The 20835-nt window shown below is 36.8% G+C and overlaps 1 protein-coding gene across 1 annotated transcript in view; it reads right to left on the bottom strand.

Annotated features, from left to right (window-relative positions):
• DLGAP1 (DLG associated protein 1) overlaps positions 1–18946 on the bottom strand; it is a 296685-nt gene extending 277739 nt beyond the window's left edge. The window contains exon 1 of the mRNA XM_087707223.1: positions 18617–18946. The gene's annotated coding sequence lies outside the window, so the exon portion shown is untranslated. The remainder of the gene's footprint in view (positions 1–18616) is intronic.
• Positions 18947–20835: the final 1889 nt, after the last annotated feature.

Below are 20835 nucleotides of genomic sequence, written 5' to 3' on the forward strand. Positions count from 1 at the left end.
TGCTTATAATACTTGATAAGACTCAAAGCATGAAACCTGTTTTTGTTAGTGCTTCTGGTAAATATTTTGGCAAGAGAAGGAAAAGACAAGCAAGAATAAAAACCCTCCTATTTTAAAAACTTTGAAAGAACTGGTGTTTAAGATTCAAAATAAATACAGACACATTTCCTAAAATTTTGACAGGCTAGAGTGGCAGATTCCTTTTCCTATTTTTTTTCCTTTATATTTCTTTGCATTTTGAAAAATGGATCAATATTCAGAAGAAGAAAATCTAATAATCCAAAACATCCTGGCTCGACTTCAAAATATTGCAGAAGGACTTGAGAGATTTGACAAGAAATGGGACAGTTTATGCGGTGCTACAGTTAAAGAGGCGGGGGTTGGAGCCCCAGAGATCAAAGAAGAGAATGGAAACATAGAAAATAAAGATAAGATGTCAGATGAATCTATCAATGGACTAAATACGAGCAAAAGTGAAAAAAGGGAAGCTGGAAAAGTGTTTTTGACAACTTGGGCCTTTCTTTCAACTTCAAGATGCAGGAGGAAAAAAAGAGTGAAATAGATGGAACTAAGAAGACAAATATATCCAGAAACAAGTTTGATAACCAAAGCTAAGCCTATGTTAATAACAATTAAAGAGCAACGAAACTACATGAGAGATCCTTTAAGTTACAGAGTGCGGAGAGAAATGTTAAACTCTGAAAAGATTCTAATAACTGAAATGACACAACTGCTGGTGAGAGAGAAAGGATTATTTTGCTACTGGAAAGACACTGGCTGATAATGCCAATTGATGATAAAAATTAGCTAATTTTTGATGGTTAATAAGTAGGGATTTTAGTATTTTGTAGACTCTTATAGATTATCATTGAATGTTCAGTTGCTAACATATAATATATCATGATATTAACAATGAAAGGATAACCTTAATTAGGATAAATAACCAGGCCACAAATTGCAACTGAGTTTTGGTGGTATGATAAAGCCTATTAATTTGTGTTTCAGACCTTGTTATGAAGCTATAAATAATTTGGATTAGAATAAGAGGTGATGTGATGTAAATAGCAAACAATTGTTTCTTTTCTTTTATTCTCTGTCTTTCTCTAATTACAATAATAAAAGGGAATGTTAATGCATATCTTGGAGATTATCACCTAGACACTTCAATTTGGATTAGAAATGACAAACAATTGTTCTTTTTTCTGTCTTTCAAATATAAAAACAAAAGGAAAGGTTAACATATACTTTGGTGATTATTAACTAGAAATGTCAACATTCTTCCTTTTCCCTTTAGATTGTCTTAGACTTTAAATGGTCATTTTGTTAACACATATTAATAGATTGTTATTTAGAGATTGTTGCTTTTTGCGTTTGTAGAGAGAAGAGGAGAGAAAAATGTAAATAACCCCTAGTTAACTATAATAATAACAAAGATATGTTAGAGAGAGGAAATGTTAGATGTCCTACTAATTGACTTTTTTTTCTTAGAATATGTTATAAAGATATAAAGATATAGCAGATTGACTGGAACTGGGGCAAGGGGAAAGAAAATGCCAGCAGGTGGCTGTGTTTTTGAATCTTAATTAAATGAAAATTGTGGTATGGTGATAGTAAAATATATAAATTTTTAACATATACAATTTAAATTGAATGGAATATATGTGATTGTGGACAGAACGCATGAAATGTACTTGTGACCAATGGATACGCTTTCTACAAGATGTAATGAAAGATGATGCTTTTCTTTTTGTGTTTTTTCTGTAATAAAACTAATAAAAAATTATTAAAAAAAAGAATTAAAGTGGTGGGGTGAGAAGAAGAATATGCAACAGTGAAACACACACTCACAGCATAAACACACAGGGAGAAATCTATGTAATACAGGTAATCCTTGATTCATAACTATAATTAAGCCCACAGTTTGTGTTGTTAAGTGATACATTTGTTAAGTGAGTTTTGCCCCATTTTACAACCTTTCTTGCCTCAGTTGTAAAGTGAATCATTGGAGTTGATAAATTAGTAACCCAGTTGTTAAGTGAATCTGGTTTCCCCATTGACTTTGCTGGTCAGAAGTTTGCAAAATGTGATCACATGACCTTGGGACACAGCAACTTTGAATCAGTTGCCAAGCACCTGAATTTTGATCACATTACTCTAGGGATGCTGCAAAGGCCGTAACTGTGAAAAATGGTCATAAGTCACTTTTTTCAATGCATTGTAACTTTGAAAGGCCACTAAATGAACTATTGTAAGTCAAGGACTACCTGTATTAATTCAGTTACAGGGGAGTACTATTGCAGAGTGATGTCATGATTATATCATGAAAATGGATGGGAACTTTTTTTTTTTTAACCTAGGGTGGCTGCAGATTGGAAGATCTATTTAAGGAGCCTTAAAGCATAGCATGGGGTTTGCTTGCTTGCTTGCTTGCTTTGGTTAACTGACTTTGACAGCAAGATTTTGGGGAGAGACTTGGGAACTGAAGAAAAAAGGCTTGGGGCCAAGGCATCCTAGGCTATGTGGCTATTTTAAAAATCATCTCACAGCTTCTCAAAGTTGTATACCCTAATTAAAGTATCACTTTGATTAATCCTAGTGCTTTTCATTTATATTTAGTACTTTTCATCTAAGTCGAGCAGGGACACAGTAAAGCAGTTAAGATAAGAAATTGCCAATCTGTAATTCCACTGGGAAAGAAAGCCAATCAATCAATCAAGAACAATAAACTGAAAATCACAGATGTCTTTTTTTTAAACGTCTTACTCACTCTTCCTCACACAATGACCTGCCCTGTTCAATATTTCTATGAAATTACAAAATATGAATAGTATCTTGAAATGTATGAATGAATGTCAATGGTTTATAACATTTGGTAAATAGAAAAATACACTGACTATTAATATATGTTTTAATTTTAATAGAACAATTGTATGTTTAACTTTTGGAGGAGGGGATGTTATATTTACTATTTATAGCATTTTTTAATTATATAGAAGCTGTAATCTCATTTTTTATGCTTCTTTGAAAATAAACCTTATTGAGCTCCACATTTGTGTGATGGAAGGGGTGAGAAAATGCTTCACATTTTGCTTATCATTTAAATTGTAATTAAAAATATGGTTATATTGTAAATTACTATAATTTATTTGTATTTCATTGAGAGTAACACCTACTGAACTTGACAAAATAACCTGTTGTATATTGAATAGCAGCATATATTCATTTAATATATTAAATTTATTTAATTAACATTAATAGTAATAAAGCACATCATAATGAATCCATAATGTAACTTACTAGGATATTAAGACAGTATTTTTGTTGTAAATGTCTGAATATTCATTTTTAAAGCATTCAAATTCTTCTCTTTGCTGCACTGGTCAGACTATACCTGGAACAGTTATGGTTATGGGTGTCACATTTTAAAAAAGGATGCTGACACATTGGAAACAGTTCGGAAACAATTCAGAAAGGAGAGATTAAGATGTTAAGAGGATAAATCTATGAAGGATAGATAAAAGAACTTGGTATATTCGGCATAAAGAAGATAAGATTAAGGAGAGTCAGAATTGCAGAGGGTCAGGATTTATTCTCTACAGCACTCAAGGATATGACAAGAACAGAGGGTCATCCATATTTGAACTAAGTAGAAATTTCCTGACTCCAAGAGTTTTTAAGTGGTAGACAATCTACACTTTACAGTTATGAAATGATCCGTGATGTTAAAGATTTGACAGCCATTTGGGATGATATGAGATTTCCTGTTCAGGGCAGAAAATTGGAATAGTAGGCCTCCACAGTGAATATTTTGCTTCTATTGTTTTTTAAATTTTGAGAAAGCTAATAATAATAATTCTCCATTAAGTGGCTTAGAAGGCCATTTATGTCATTTTAATTACAAAGGGGCTGTACGATCAAAGCAATGTCTTTTTTAAAAACATGTGTTGTACGGGTGTGTATACATGTGCAACACATTAAAAAGGAGAATTTCAGTCAAACTATTTTTTGTGAATATATATTGGCATTTTGAGCCCTCTAGCAGACACATCTGGTTAAGCAAAAATAGTAAAGGACGTAAAGCAAATAAGAAAACTGACAAGAAAAGAAACAGAAATATGTAATAGTTAAAATATTTTACATCCTATGAAGATTTTTTTCCATATCATTTGTGGTATATGTAGCATTGTTAGCATTCCTGAAAAATTTACTTACTACAGACAGGACAGATAATTCAATGTCTTTAGTGAATTAGAGATGAGGGAAGGAGGGAGAGAGGGGGTGACAGAGAAGAGAGAGAGAGACCTTACAAATGCACATTCCTCAGTGGAGTTCTATGCATTTTTATAAACATCCTCTTTTGAATAGTGTTTCAGGAAATGTTCATTTATCACAAGTTCATTATGCTCTTGACAGAAATCTTTCTTTTGAAGACAGCTGCATTTAATTCTGACACTCAACATACTTTGTAGCAAAATGTAAAATTCAATAAAAGCCAAAGATTTATGAGATCTGAAGAAAATGCATTCTTGAATATGATGATTAAAGATCCTTACATATACTGTATCTTTGTTGCCTATTTCAAAAAATAAATATAATTGGAGAAATAAATTGAATCCAACTTAGTTTTTTTTATTAATTATAATATGCGTCAAATAGCATAAGCATTCTGAGCAGCTGAAGTAGGCATTTGTGTAATATGTGACCTAATTTGGTAAAATTATTGCAGACCTCAATATTCTTGATCTCTTGAACATATGTATGATATAAAACAACTTTCATATGGTTCTAATCAATAAGTTTCAAGTTTTTTTCTATTTCCATAGTAGCACTCAGCCTGCATTTCAATTGAAAGAAAAATGTGTGTTCATCTATTGTGTATGCACACAATATGTTATAAGGACATCAGATACGTATGTAGATCTCTTTCAAGTGAATTAAATGTATTGGGGGAAAGAAAGGGAAAAGGTCAAGCTAATGTTTTAAACTCTTAAAATATTGTCCCAATTGTGTCAAATGACTAATGTTTTCCATTGCTATATTTTTTCATAGTCCTTTCCCGCAGACTCCACTTAGCTCTCATTCTAAGAGCATATTACCTTGTCTGAAAATTCATTATGTCTGTGGGTGGAAGAAAAAAGTACAAGTTATTCTTACGAAACAGCAGAATTCGTATTTTTAATACCTATCTTGTCTTAAGGGATTGTTTTCTGAGCACACAATATTGAGTTTGAACCCAGATTCTAATATAAAAACATTTATATCCTTCTAAATTCACAATGTGTAAATATAATGTGTGAATAATATAACTTTAAAAATTCAAAGTCTTAAATTATTGCATATTCAATGCTTTTAATTAAAAACACTTCCATACCTTATTTGAATTCAGATTGTGTGTTGTTACCAGAGAAAGTTGATGAAATGCTACATTTGAGATCAGATTATTTGGGTGACATGGGAACTTGAGGTTTGCAACAAAGTACGAGAATTTTCTCATTGTTTTCCTTTATTGATGAAGTAATATCGATCCAGAAGATGGAACATATGCCTAAAGATTTGTATTTCTTCATTTTCACAATGATGGCCATGTCCCAAAGGTGCTTTTCAAAATACAACTGGACTTTCAGAAATCCAGTTATTTTTTCAAAAGCACCTTTGAGACAACCATGACCTGGATGATTGAGAATCTCCATAGATAATAGTAGCCAAGATTTGTCAGATTCTTTCTAAATCTGATCAGTGGCTTGCAACACATTTTGTTAAATGTGTATATTTTATATTCAAATCCAGAGCACTACAGTATATGCATACTTCTTGTTTTTCCATTTGTAATTGATTTTCTCAGTAATTGATATTTTTGTAATATTACTATGTTCCTGCAGAAAAGTAAGCTTTTATGTAGCAAACAGATTGTTTCTGACCATAATACAGAAATTTGTGCAGATTAAGGGAGAATTAACAGCTCAATGACTTCAGCTCAAATTATTTCAGATAGATAATAGAAATAGATAGATGATAGATAGATAGATAGATAGATAGATAGACAGACAGACAGACAGACAGAAAGACAGACAGAAATACAGACAAACAGACATAGAAGATGTGTTATATATCTTTTTGAGAGTAGATATTAGTGTAGTTATGTATCATTTCTCATGAACTCAATATGATACCTCTGCATGAAGTCATTCAAGATTGCATACTGCTGACTCATGATTAATCTGTGGTCTCTAATAATGCACTAGTCTTTCTCTTATATATCATCTACATTGTTCCTATGCATCTGTTTTTCCTACCTAAATGCAGAACCTCATGCTTTTTGCCATTGAACTGTATATTATTGACTAGCTATACCAATATAAGCCAAAAAGGCAATTTTGTAAAAGGTGCATAACTCTAGAAAAGAAAACAATTATTGTTTCTTATAAGCTCTTTTAAGTAAAATTTCTGTTATACCATCAGATTAAGCAATGTCCCAAAGAATCAATAATTCATTAACATGCTGGTCTATGACCATTATAAGCATTGGTTTGATAAATCATTAAAAAATTAAACAGAGATGCTAATAGAAGTTCCACTGGTACATCAAAAGCATTAAAAGTTATTTTGAAACTCTAAAAAAAATGGTAAAATAATAACTGTTCACCTGTTACCTGTTCAGCATCCACCTGACAGAGAATGGAGCAGATGGAGACAAGAAAACCAGAACTGCTATATCACCTCTATTAAGAAATCAGCTACCATTCAGCTAGCTGAATTGGTCATTCAATTCAGCTCACCATTGAATTGATCAATGGTCCAATGACTATTGGTCATTCTAAAGAGATATATTGATTTCAAGTTTATTGGCATAGAATACTGTGTGTGTGTGTGTATTATATTGTGTATATTAAATTTCATAATATGTTCTTAATATGTACTGCTTAAAACAATTAGACTGTGTACTGCAGACTGTACAAAGTACATAATCTTTGTACATACTTAAAATCAACCAATACCAGTGTCTGCCTAGTCATCATTTTTAAATTGTTGCCATTCCCTTATAAATTTAATTTATTTAAATGGTTGTCCAAAGTTCAAAATATGATTCTGTATGGCTGACAGAAAATTAAAAATAAATCAGTATAAACGATAAATATAAAAAAAATCCTTACAATATAAAACAGCATAAACAGAAGCACAAAATGTATCATGTTCAAATGCCCAAACTAGTTTACAAAAGGGTTTATCCAATATTCGACATCTGTGTATTTTTTTGCTAGCATGGCAGAAAATTAATAATAGTTTTTGAAAAAGCAATGAAAACACCTGTTAGGTGTTTTTCATTAGTTGTATAGCAGCATGAATTAATTCAGAATACATTCTGAATTAAATTATGAAACCTTGAACTGTCTATACTATCTTGTTGCCTAAAAATACATTTCGTCTGTCTATTCAATAAATGTGTTAGCATTAAAAGAAATTATATATCCAACATTACTATGTTACTGCTTAGTAATGTTGCCTACAAATAGCAGCCAATCTGCATTTTGAAAGAAACAATGAATTCCATCCACATTCATTCTGGATTTTATTTTTAAATTATTAGGCTCTCTCTCTATCTCTTGACAGTAGAGTAGGATTTGTTTTGTTTGGTTTTAATAATTTATAGTACAATAAAGCTTATTAAAATTGCACAGATAGTATATGATGAAAAATAATAAAATGCTATTTACAGTGAAAAATGCATCTATTTGTGTGTTTTTTCAAATCAATATTGTTCAACACTTTACAACAGCTCTAGTTATACTAAAAATTCTAGCTCTGTCAAACAGTTATTCCTTTTCTAAGGAGACTAAAAAGCAACAATGATAGCAGATCACTGTGAACCTAGAGTTCATCACATAAGTTTTAACCAAAACAATAGGTGTAATCAAGATTCCCCAACTATTTCTTTCAGTTCTTTCTTTGTCTGCACTGCATCACCCAAGTTCCTCATAATAAATTGATCCAATCACTTCTATTATTCCCCTGTTTAAGCAGATCAAATGAATTAATTCTAACTCTTTTATTATAATTGTAGGTATATATTCTGCACATGTCTTCATTTACATTTGTTAGACTGCCATTGTGTAGTGTCTATTATACTGCAGCATTTTTTCTTCTCTAGAGAATCAGGCATTCAATTTGATTAACTTAGCTCTGATTACGGAAAACGTTCTCTAAAGTTAGTGAATCACATATAATTCTTTTTATATCATATCTATATAGATAGTAGTGTATCAGCTGAAGTTTCAAAGACAAATGCTATTACTCAAAAGCATTGTAATAGTTTTAATGCATACTTCTGGGACCACAAATCATGCTCAGTAAGCATTTTTGATCAATGGATTTATTGCCTTAAGATTTAAATACCTCAGAGATGAGCAAGCGGGATAAACTACAAAAGAGGAATGGAATGTCTTTCTCAGATCATATAAAAAATAAAATCAAACTGTGGTTTTATATTTTTGTTTCTATTTTATAGCTTTACTTTTTAACATACCAAAAGCCCAACAGATACATTCACACTTCTACAGATTAAACTTGTAAATTAATTATGTGGATTCAATTATCCTCATTAATACTGCCCTATACTCAAGATTTATTTAACAGATTGTGAGTCAAATAAGACAATGCCTTCCTGTAAATGAAAAAATGGGAATTTAATACAGACATTTGCATTAATAATCTGAAAGTATAAACATTCTATAGTACAAAATTTCACATCAATTTAATTTTACAAGTTAATCCGAAAATGTCAAACTAGAATATCGAAGTAGTATCCCAAGCATGTACAACAGCAAATTACTTCTATTATTATTTCCAAGGAAGTTAGTGGACACATCCATGGAATAAGAGTCAAGCTAAACATTTTAAAAATATATTGTTATTACTTTTAAAATAAGTAAGAAAAAACAGAGAAAAATTATCAAAAAATATAAAACAAGTGATTAAAAAGTAAGCAAAGAAAAACCGAACAGAAAAAATAACATTTACATTTAATCTACTGTATTTGGTATAAATATCTGTACATACAAAGTTTATGTCTTTGGGAAATAGACTCCTAGGTAGTAAATAAGTAGTATAATCAGGTCTTCAATCTATTGAGTAAATGTGGCCATATTTTTTAATCTGTCCAATGTTGCAATTTTTTATTTATTTATTTTTATTCTTCTTTTATTGTTTTTATAAATAACATGGTAAACATACCTAGTACTTCCTCCCCCCATTTTCCTTACAGCAACCCTGTGAAGTGAGTTGGGTTGAGAGACTGGCGGAAAGTCACTAAGCCAGGTTACAATACCAGACTTTTAGCTATAATAAAGTAACAAAGAATCCATTTACATTGCCCAATAGTCAAATTCCATGTCCTGGGTATGTAATTGATATATAAATATTATTTTCTTTAATTACAAATAAAATAAATATTTTTATAAAATATTACTTGTAGAATCCGCAACTTTTTCCCAAAACTTGAAAAGTATAAGATATTCATTTTGGGAGTATTCACTTTTCCCCCAAGTGTGAATTTTAATGATTCCTATATATCCATATTTGCGTAAACTTTTTCATATATATTATTTATATTACAGGTCACTGAGTTATATCTTTTTGTACATGCATACCTAAATATTTAACGGATTCGGTTCATATACAGAATAGATATTCCTTAAATGTATAGCTAACCAAAATTACACTTATTGGCATCAACTCCAATCTGAACCACTTAATAGAATATTCTACTATTCTACTAAAGGCATGTTTCATTTGTATTAATGCTGGAGTGGTAATTTTAGCTTTATAAATAAACATCATTTGCAAATAAAAATAGTTTATGTTAAACTGAATATTGTCGTACTCTGTAAATCTCCCTATATTCTCTAATAGCACAAGCCAAGTGTTCCAAACAAATATCAAAAGTCAGGTGAAAGTGGTCCTTGTCTAGTTCCTCTAAATAGTGGGAAAGTAGCAGGATACATACCATTAACCTTTACTTTAAAGGTGGGAAACTGATATGGTATCTTAATCCATTTTATGAATTTCAAAGGAAAGCCAAACCTATTGAATACAACAAATATGTACTACATGCATATTATGTCAAAAGCTTTTTCAGGGTTTCATAAGATTACAAATTGGTCTTTTTAATTTTATTTCATTTTAAAAAGAATTTTCATTTTATTCAAGTCTATTAAATCTACATTCCTTGCTGCTTTCCTAATTTTTATAAATTTGTTTGACTATTCTTAATAACAAATGATACCAGTTGTTATAATCTTTTTTCTAGCACTGTTGTTAAGATTTTTTTAAATCAAACTAATTAATGAGACTGGATAATTGACACAATGAGTGTGATTGTTACTTGATTTTGGTATAAATGTAATATAACATGCCTATGATAATATTCCCTTAACAAGTATCTCATCATACAATTGACAAAGTTTTAGCACCAAAAGATCTATAAATGTGTTATACCACCCTCTAGGGAATCCATCCAATCCTGTGTATAAGGTAATAGATGGGTATCGGTTGTGGCCCAGCAGGAGCCGTTGGAGCTGCAAACAGACTCCGCCAGCAAGGGGCCTTATGAGTCGCCTCTGGAAGAGGTGGAGGACCTTGAACAGGGTTCCGACTCCGAACAGGGCGCAGAGAGGCTGGTTGGCCACGAGGAGGCGCCTGAGGCATAGAGCAGTGGTGAGAGCCGAAAGGAGTGTGCTCCTGACGTCATGCCTTGGAGTAGTGATGAGGAGACAAGGGAGGTGGTCCTGGATGCCAGGCAACGCAGTTACAAAAGATTATTGGACCCAGATGATTGTAATTAGGCTCCTCTCAAGATTGTATTTAAAGAGAGACTGGGAGGAGCCTGGTTTTTGCAGGATTCAACGTCATTCCTAACGCTGGAGAAACTGTTATCTGTCAAAGTCTGAGTTGCTGCCAAGGTTCTTATCTGTTTGTCATGCTTGGCTTTCAGCCACCGAGGTTTTGGTTTCTTGCTAATAAAGTGCTGTGAAATTCCAGTTAAGCTTGTCTTGGCATTCGTTACTGGACGGAGGAGGGAGTCAGAACAGGTATCTAACCACCTATGCCTATAAATTTCAATTTACCGATCAATTTACATAAGCAGCAATTCAACCTTAAATATAAGATGTATATACTTCTCATTTAAAAAGATGGAAACTTAATCTTTTTAAATTGAAATCAAAGCATTGCAAAGTCTTTACCCACTTTTGTTGGACAAATTATTTATTATCCCATAAGAAAACACTGAAATAACCAATTTCTCAATGCCTTGAATGGTTTCTGAAACAAACAATTCAAATAATTCCACTATTTTCATTTTCATACACACACACACACATCATTAATATTACATTCTTCAATTTGATGATATAAAGTCGATGGTAGTAAAAAATAAGATAGCCTAAAAAAATTATGATGCACATTTGAATAAAATATGTATTCTATTTTAGCTGGATACATCAAACACCAAGGATCTAATAAATTCAATTCTTTCATATAGGTTTTATTTATTTTCCTCATTAATTTTTTTCTCATCAGTGTATTTCTATCAAGCTCAGGATCTAATATTTCATTAAAATCTCCCCTATTACCACTTTATCATAAATTCATTCATTCAAGTGCCAAAAACATTGCTAAAACTTAAAAGGAAATTTTAATTTCGGTTCATAAACATTAGCCATAGCTATTATAGTTCCAACTATTTTAGCACACAAATTAAATAACACCTATTTTCATCAGTAATACACTTCTGTTCTTCAATTGGAAATCTTTTTTAAAACCAAAATAGCCACAAATTAGTTGTTGTTGAGGTATATGCCAGGTAAACCTGTCCCAATTAATTTTTCATTAATACATATTTACTCTGTTTTATCACATGAGCTTCCTGCAGATCAGCAATATCTGCCTGTAACAATTTGAAATATGCTAAAATTAAATTTTGCTTCTTGTGTTCTCATATCCCCTTTACATTAATACTAATTAATTTACATTAATTTTACCTGGCCCATTTATCAATATTTTCCCAATTTTGTATCATTTAAAAATTTCTAATAATGAACTTTTTATATTTAAATATTCATCATATTTTTAATATTGCTCACAGAGATAGAAAATCCATAAGTCTTGGGAAGCTTGCACCTGACAATAGGAGACACCATTAGCTCTTTTTTAAAAAAAACATATAGGAACAGACCTTTGCAGTGCTTTTGGTCTTAAGAGTATTATGTATTGTATATAGTGCAAAATTGCACTATATACAATTTTGTATATAGTGCAGAGTCTAAAAAATTCTGGGGCTATTGTCTCTTCTAAGACTTTTCACAGGTAATCCTCAACCTAAAACCATCTGTTCAGTGATTGTTCAAAATTATCCAAGTATCTAAGGATTTTTATGACCAATCCCCAAAGTTACAACCATTGCAGCACCTCAAGGTTGCATGATCGTGATCTGGGTGCTTGGCAACCTATTTTCATTTACAAGCAATTTCCAAACACCTTGCAATCATGTGATTGCCATTTGCAACCTTCCCTGACGGTGTCTTCAAAAAGTCAATGGGAAAAATGGCAGAAAAGGCTGAAAGTTGCTAGTTAAGTTTCCTTCACCCAATCATACTCCCACTCTATTGTACACTCATATTGTGCCAGCCACTTGTGCACAACCATGCACCCTTCCCAACACCCACAGCACATCCTACATACCCACATCCCTTCCACACCCACACTGTATCCTTTACACACATTTCCCAAAATTCACTATACTACTGCACATCTTCAGAGCTTATAGCCCTCTCCCCCACACATTCCTTCATCCTTGCAACCTTCCCCTGCACCCCACTCTCTTTCCCCAATCCAGGAGAAACCCTTTAACTGCCTGCCAGGCTAGGACTTGCAACTTCCTGCTAGCTTCCTCACTGACTTTAATTACGGAAAGCTAGCAAGAACTTACCTTGCCTAATGACTGTGGAATTCAGTTAACAACAGCAACTTGGAACTTGCAGAGATTGCCATCACTAAACAATGTGACTGGGTTTTACAACGCACTGCTTAACAAGGGAAATACTGACCCTAATTATGTCATTGAGGATTCCCTGTATATCATTGGTTTAAATGTGATTCTCCTTATAGTTTATGTACATGGAAGGAAGATTCCTCAATATGTATTAGACTTTAATTCAATTCCCTTCATCCTGAGCCAGAACTTCAACAGAAGAAAAGTGTGTGTGTGTATGTGTGTGTGTGTGTGTTTCTGTGTGTACAGTTGCACACGCATAATAAAATGATTAACCTCACTGCGAAACAAAAATTGGAAAGTTCATTGTTGACATCCCCCTTTATCAATCATATTACAGAACACAACTCCATAGTGAGAATATGCAAGAATATTCAGAAATACCTGATCATTATAAAAAAGAAAAAATCCAAATTTTTAAAGATTCCTATTGCTGTTAGGGTTGAATATTCTAAAGAGCACTTGACTGTTTTTTATCAAAAAAGGTAAATAGGCAAGGGAGAATATATCTGTCATGCCAAAATAATTTGGTTTCTCTTCATTACTGTGCTCCTTACGGAGTGCTCAAGAGCTGTATTACTTAGGCAACAGTGCCCTGGGCCCAATCCACTGCTGTTAAGTTTCCCTTTATAGATGATAAGGGTTGTTTCTATATGAGCATGAATAGGATTGCAGCCTTATTTACTTACAATGCAAAATTAATTTTCATTCATAAAGTCTATTCTATTACAGTATGTTCAATGGCATTCCTTCTGTATATGATTAAAACTTCAAATATTATATCTTATTGTATACCAAGTTTGGAAAAATGGTTTAAGATATCAATAGTTAAGCATCAGCGAATTATGTAATAAACTCCATATTTCATATATCAGGATAGGGTATATGACCAAGATAACAGGTGGCATGCGGAGCGCTGACCAGCTGAATTCAGCCTTTTTTAAAGGCATTTTTCACCCTCCCCAGGCTCCAGAGGCTTTTCGCCAGGGGAAGGCGAAAAGAGCCTCCCCCACCCCCACCCGGAGGCCCTCCGGAGGCTTCAGGAGCTTCCCTAAAGTCTCTGGAGTACAAAAAACCAGCCCTATGGGCAAACAGGAAGTTCGGAACGGACTTCCGGTTTGCTCGTAGGGTCAGTTTAAGCCCTCCGGAGGCTTCAGGGACCTCAGGAAGCTTCCCTGAAGCCTCCAGAGGACTAAAAACCACTCTATGAGCAAACCGGAAGTCATTCTGGGATGGCGGTGGCGGCAGTGGAGGTGCCCTGGCTCTGCAGGGAGAGCTGGGCCAGGGCAATAGCAATAGCAATAGCAATAGCAGTAGACTTATATACCGCTTCATAGGCCTTTCAGGTCTCTCTAAGCGGTTTACAGAGAGTCAGCATATTGCCCCCAACAATCTGGGTCCTCATTTTACCCACCTCGGAAGGATGGAAGGCTGAGTCAACCCTGAGCCGGTGAGATTTGAACCGCTGACCTGCTGATCTAGCAGTGGCCTGCAGTGCTGCTTTTAACCACTGCGCCACCTTGGCATCGTGAGGCTAGGAGGTGTGTGAGTGAGAGCAGAACAGCCACTTGCACAACCCCCCTCTCCAGCCGTACAGAGCAGCATTCACTGGCATTTCGAAGGCGCCAAGCCGCGGGAGCCAGGAGGCAGCGAACAGGCTCTCATGCGGCTTGGCAATACCCCAAGGTCAGTAAATGGCACTGTGCCCGGCTGGAAAGGGGGTTTGACGGGTGACTGCTCGTGAGCGTGGTCACTTCAGGGCTGTTGTGTTGCGCTGCTGTGACAGCCCAACACAGCCATTCACCCATGAGGATGTGCCTGGCTCTTTGGGAGCCTGCTTGTAAGAGAGCAGCCACTCGGAAACCCCAAAACAATAAACCCTCCCCTCATAATAAGGCCCAAGCCATATTTAGTGGGTAAAAAGAAAATTAAACCCTGTCTTATTTCGTGACCCGTCAAAACCGCGTTCCACAAAAGCGCGGTTGACGAAAGTGCGTATGTGACGTCATCACAGCGCGATGAAAAAGATTGAAAAATTGAAATAAAAATTAAATTACAGCAAGCCGATTCACATAAAGGTAAGGGTTAGGTTTAGGGTTAGGGTTAGGTTAAGGGTTAGGGTTAGGTTTAGAGCGTTAGCGTTACATTTAGCGTTAGGTTAAGGGTTAGCGTTAGGTTTTTCGTTAGGTTAAGGGTTAGGTTTAGGGTTAGGTTTAGGGTTAGGTTTAGGGTTAGGTTTAGGGTTAGGTTTGGGGGGGTTAGGGTAAGGTTTTCGCTTTATTTTTACATTTTTCGATCTTTTTCGTCGCGCTGTGATGACATCACATACGCGCTTTCGTCGACCGCGATTTTGTCGTCCGCGGTTTTGTGGTGGAACCGAAAGACTTATAAAAGGGAACATTCCTCTAGTCATATGTTCCCTTTTATAAGTCTTTCTGTTAAAAGATACCCAAATAGCTTCAAACAATAACATAGGTTTACTGTTTTACATCTTGTTTTGCATCTTGATTTAAATTTCCATACTCAAAGCTACAATGAAGAAAATGATTTCTCCAAACCACTGTTATTAAAAAGAATTAGTGCAATGTGCAATCAAGATTGCCTTCATTATCTGTTCTCTCTATGGAATAGGATCTTCTGAGAGAATTTTTAAATAATCTCAATTATATCTGAATTTACTGCCAAGATGAACAGAATACTTTTTTTTAGAGAAAGCAGAATTATGGATAAGGTTTTTGTTAACTTTAGCAATGTTTGCCTTTGTTAATCAACATGAGGAGAATTTCATAGGCATGCTCTTTCGGGTGAATCTAATATATCTTTTTTAAAATTGCAAATATAATAGCAGTAGACTTAATATTGATAATCATCAATATTTAACATTCAACTTTTTTTATCAAATGTAGAATTTTTTGAAAGTATTTAATGTGTTTGATTTTTTTCTACCAAATAATGATACTAATATATAATGCAATAATGATGATTGCTTAAGTTTGCCATATTTCAATATCATAAAGAGTGTCTGAATCTTTTATGATACCCATGCAATGTTTAAAATAATACTGTGGCCAGCCTCTGTTATCAGACCTATCTATTACATTCATATAGAGCAAATATTTATATTACAATATCTTATTGAAATATTACCCCATAGGACTTAAAAATATATCTTTAAAAAAAAAACTCTACAGCAGTCTTTCCCAGCATGATGTCCTTCAGAGTCAGGCTCAGCATGGCTGAAGGTTACCAACTTGGAGATGGCTATACTTCACAATTACTTCCTGAAATCCTATGTATCATAATAAATTCAGTCCAGTTTGTGTCCATACTTCATTGTAAAAGATTTTATAAAGTACTTATAATTTACATGTGTAAATGTCACAAAAGGTTCAGTATGATAACAGATTAGGCAAGTAGCTCAATTTTCTTTAATTGTTATAAAAGTTCAGTTCTGGATAATGATTAAAATGATTAAAGTGTTTATGGGTAAAAGATACTATTTGCTTTAATTATTTCCCATTTTAAAAGTAATTAAGGAGAATACTAAGGTACTAGAGAAGGAAGGACAATAAAAAACTATTAAATATTCAATGAATAGTGCATAAATTTGACTAGATCTACTTTTTGATAGCTTATATGACTTGTTTTTCAATCAGATTTTAATATTAAATATTTTAATATTTTAGTATAAAATATGTTTTACCAGTGAAAACTTTTATTTTAATTAACTGTCATTAATATATGTGTTCTTTAATAAATATGCCTTTTACAAGCTTGATCAGCTATTCCTGAGTTCTCATGAATACCTAAGTGTAAATAGCATTGATTTAATCTTGTGATTAGCTTTAATAAAGATAACAATTATTCCAAGGATATATTTGAAATAAGATAATTTTGTTTACTGTTCATTGGTAGTACATATCATCCTTATCTGAATAATAATATGATAAAATATTTTCTGTTGTTATAGAATTTTTAAATCTTTCCAAGCCAGTAAATTATTTATTTATTTATTTTACTTAGGCATGAGAATTATTGCTCATGTCTTATTCTAATATTAAAATATGCACATCTAACATTGTAGTTGTATTCATCTATAAATAAATCAAGTACGAGTTGCATATTGAGTTTTCACATAAAAATATACCAGAGGGCATATTTTGATCTTCTGTGTATTGTTTCCCATTTAAAATTTTAAATCACCAATAAGTAACATTTTATTACCTCCTACTAGCAAAAACTGAATTTGTTCCAGCCTAGCTTCAGATCCTCATTATTACAGTATTATTGTTAATAATTGTTCTCATAGAGAGCACCAAGCCATATTCATAATATTCTTCCCTCCTTTGTGTATCTTGACAGCATTGTGCTTTATTTCCAAGAGTGAACTTCCTGGCCAACTTAATATCTGATTTCGTCCCACAAAAGATATCCCTATTGCATACTTCTGGTGTCGGTGACGATGAAGGTATGTCACAACACATTCATGTGCACTCTCAATCCTATCCCTTTTCATATAACTTTACATTTTAAATATAACTTTAAGAAACTTAAATATTTGGTCAACAATAATACTGTTCTTAAACAGAGAGAATAGAGTGAAAACCAAGAGGAGAAAAGAAAGAGAAATAGGGAAGCATCCTGCCCAGTTCTCTTGAGCATCCTTACTCAAAAACAGAGCCCCCATCATCACCATGCAGTTGCCCCGGGGCCAGTAGCTTTGACTCTCATTTCTGGCTCTCCAGTGGCTGCATTTCTACTAGAGGAAAGTACAATTGTTATCGCCCCCACAAGTCCTGCTCAGGGGTTATTGCTTGCATTCAAGCTACTTATTTAACGCTATTCGTTTAACACAGGATAAATCCTGCCAGGCTTTGACATTTCCAATGAGTGGCGGGGAAAGGGGGGGGGGAAGGGACGCACGCACCTCAAAGGAGAACCGCTACCGGGATGCCAACACAGCGTCCGAATGACAGGCCCACCGTCGGAACAGGCGCCCGATGTATACCGACTGCCTCTCGCTTAATCCAGGTTCGAGGCTCCCGGGAAGCTCCCGGCGTTTGAATCCGCTCGAAAGCCTGGCGCAAACGCGCGCAGAGTCACCCAGCCAGCCAGCAACTAGAGAGGGATGCCGCTTAACCCGAGATACCCGTTACGTTTCTGAGAGAAATGCAAAGCCATTAGCCAACCACAGGGAGCAGAACCAGCGAGGGGAAGGGGAAACGCTGGCGGAGGCTGGTGCTGCTCCTCCTCCGCCTTCGGCCGTGCAATATTTGTCAGCGCAGACACTTGTAAGAACTCCATTACTATACTCTCCACGAGCCCGTGGAGAGGCAACGGGGCACCCACCTTTGGATGGAGGACGCCGCCGATATTAGTGCAGAAGAAAAAGGCTCGCAGAAAGCTTGGCGCGCGCTTCTTTCCCTGCCCAGGGAGAGCGCGCGCCGGTCTCTCTCCCCCCCCACTCTCTCTCTCCCTCGTTCGGTCTTTTCATACACACCCACCCCTCGCCGCCCCCCAAATCCCCCCCAGTTTCATTTTTAAAAAAAATAGGAAAGAAAAGATATTCACCTTCCAGGCGCCTTGGGCTTTTTCCCCCCCACTCAGCGCCAGTCGGATACCATCAGGAATGTGGAAAGGAACCGAAGGGCTGAAGAACCGGGGTGGGGGCAAAGCCTCTCTTCTCGCGCTCAGCAAATCTAGAACCGGCCAAATACCGCAGCGGTGCGGTGATAACAGCGGCCGCTCCCGCCTCAGAAAGCCGAGGGAAAGCAGGCAGCAGCCCTTTGTACCGAGGGGGGCTGCGCGCGACGTGCCACTTGGCAGCTTCGCCCTCTTCTCCTCGGAGTGTAGTCAGCCGAGCAGCCCATGTCCGTCCGTCTCCCCCAACCCCGGATTCTCCCCACCCCCTTACCCTGGGAGAAGCACCCGGGGCGATCGGTCAAGCGGAGTCGAGCAGTACGCAAGTCGGGTGGGTGGGTGGGTGGGTGAGGGGGGGTAGAGATGCGAGGGAGAGAGAGAAGCAGCAGAAGAGGCGTCGACAGAGGATGCTGCTTAATCCGCATCCATGTGGAAACCGCTTCGATCGGAAACAGCGGCAGCGTGCGATCCGTTATGCGTGCCCCGGAGTACCAACGGAGCCTCCTCTGTTTGAGACGCTCTAACGTGCGTGCCTTTGTAGGCACGTGTGTGCAAGCGCAGAGGGAAAGGTTGTCAGCCGGCCTCCTAACCCTCTGCTTGCCGCGTTAATACCGAAGGAGAGGCGGAGCTCTCTGCCGTTTCTTTTTGGAGCTCAGCCTTTTGGAGCAAATGCAGGAGCCCCCTCAAATAACGCAGCCACCGTGGTCGCCTTTATTGATGTTTAGACGTCGCCTTTCCAAAAGCATGGCCGTCTTTACTCACAACCTTCTCACCAGAGCAGGGACATACCAGCAACTGTTCCCAAATGATATAGCCCCAAGCCCCCACCCGTATTTTCACATCGGCCTTTGATGGAGGGTGACTCGGAGTACTGGTAGGACAGCTGCCAGAGTTTTCTGGTTGATCTTCTGTACCTTCTACCAGAACATTGGTCAAGTAGTTGGGGAGTGCATTGGGCAAATTGCTCTGTGTGATGGAATGGGTGCCTCTGACTGGCTAGAAAACTGGGCTTTGACTCCCTTGCCACAGCTTATACCATGAGCTTATACTAGCTCATCCACTAGCTCAGGATTTGCTTTGAGAATCTGTTTTTCAAAATCCATTTTTTCCTTCCTTTTTCTTTGACCTGTTGAGTTGACCTGGTTACATACATGACAGCTCCACGCAAGCATGATACAATTGCATAGCCTCTTTTATTTCCATTCCCTAAAGCTGGCTACTTATTTCTATTAAATTCAAGGCGTGAGGTATCAGGAACGGTTTATTCAACAGTTAACTACAACAGTAACTTTCAGAACGCGGACAGCGCCAGCCCGCCTGACAGCTTTTTATATATCCGAGCTGCCAGGCGGCTGGCCGATAGGTGGCCAGTGATTCTCCCGCCAGCCGGCAGGCACGCCTGAGCCAATCAGGTATCGGCTGCTCCAGCCCCGCCTGTCGGCTGCATCGGGAGAACACAACACCCCTTCCCCCCAGATAGCGCATGCGTAATCTTTTAAGTATGCAGGCTTCCTGCGCACTCGCTGTGATCTTCTCAGTCTGGAAGTGTCCTCCGAGGGAAGAGGAGGTGTCCTGCCTTCGTGACGTGGCCGATGGGAAGGCCCAGCCCCGGAGTCTAAAGGGAGAGTCAAAGGTAGGCCTCCAGTTCTAGCTGGACTGCTTTGTGGGAGGAGGCGTGCTGCAGGGCAGGCGGAGTGAGCTGGTGTAGCCGCGATTGGGCACGGCTGGGCAGGATAGGCGGTCGCTGGGCAAGCAGGCCCCGGCTGCGTCGTTCTCGGATCTGCAGTTGCAGCTGGAGACGAGTGGGCCCCGGCTGGCGGTGGCTGGTTAGGACGAGCAGCTGCTGAGTATGCAGACCCCGGCTGCAGGGGTTGCTCGGGCATGGCTGTTGGGGGCTGCTGACTCTCCGGTGCCCGGCGCCGTAGTTGGTTCACATGGCACCTCCATATTCTTCCGTCAGCCAGCAGGACCCTATAAGAGCAGGGTCCTGTTAACTCAGTTATCACCCCTGGCAGCCATTTCAGGTCGCCAGCAAAGTTTTGTGCAAATACCCCCTCCCCCACCAGAAAGCCCCTAGGTGGATCAGCCAGTGGCTGAGAAATGGGAGAGAAGGAGGGATGCATCCTGTCAAGTGTGGTCCGCAGGGCCGG

The sequence above is a fragment of the Thamnophis sirtalis genome, unplaced genomic scaffold, assembly GCF_051295495.1.
Source record: "Thamnophis sirtalis isolate CommonGarterSnake01/CBP01778 unplaced genomic scaffold, rThaSir2_p1.2 scaffold_2, whole genome shotgun sequence".
Taxonomy (NCBI): domain Eukaryota; kingdom Metazoa; phylum Chordata; class Lepidosauria; order Squamata; family Natricidae; genus Thamnophis; species Thamnophis sirtalis.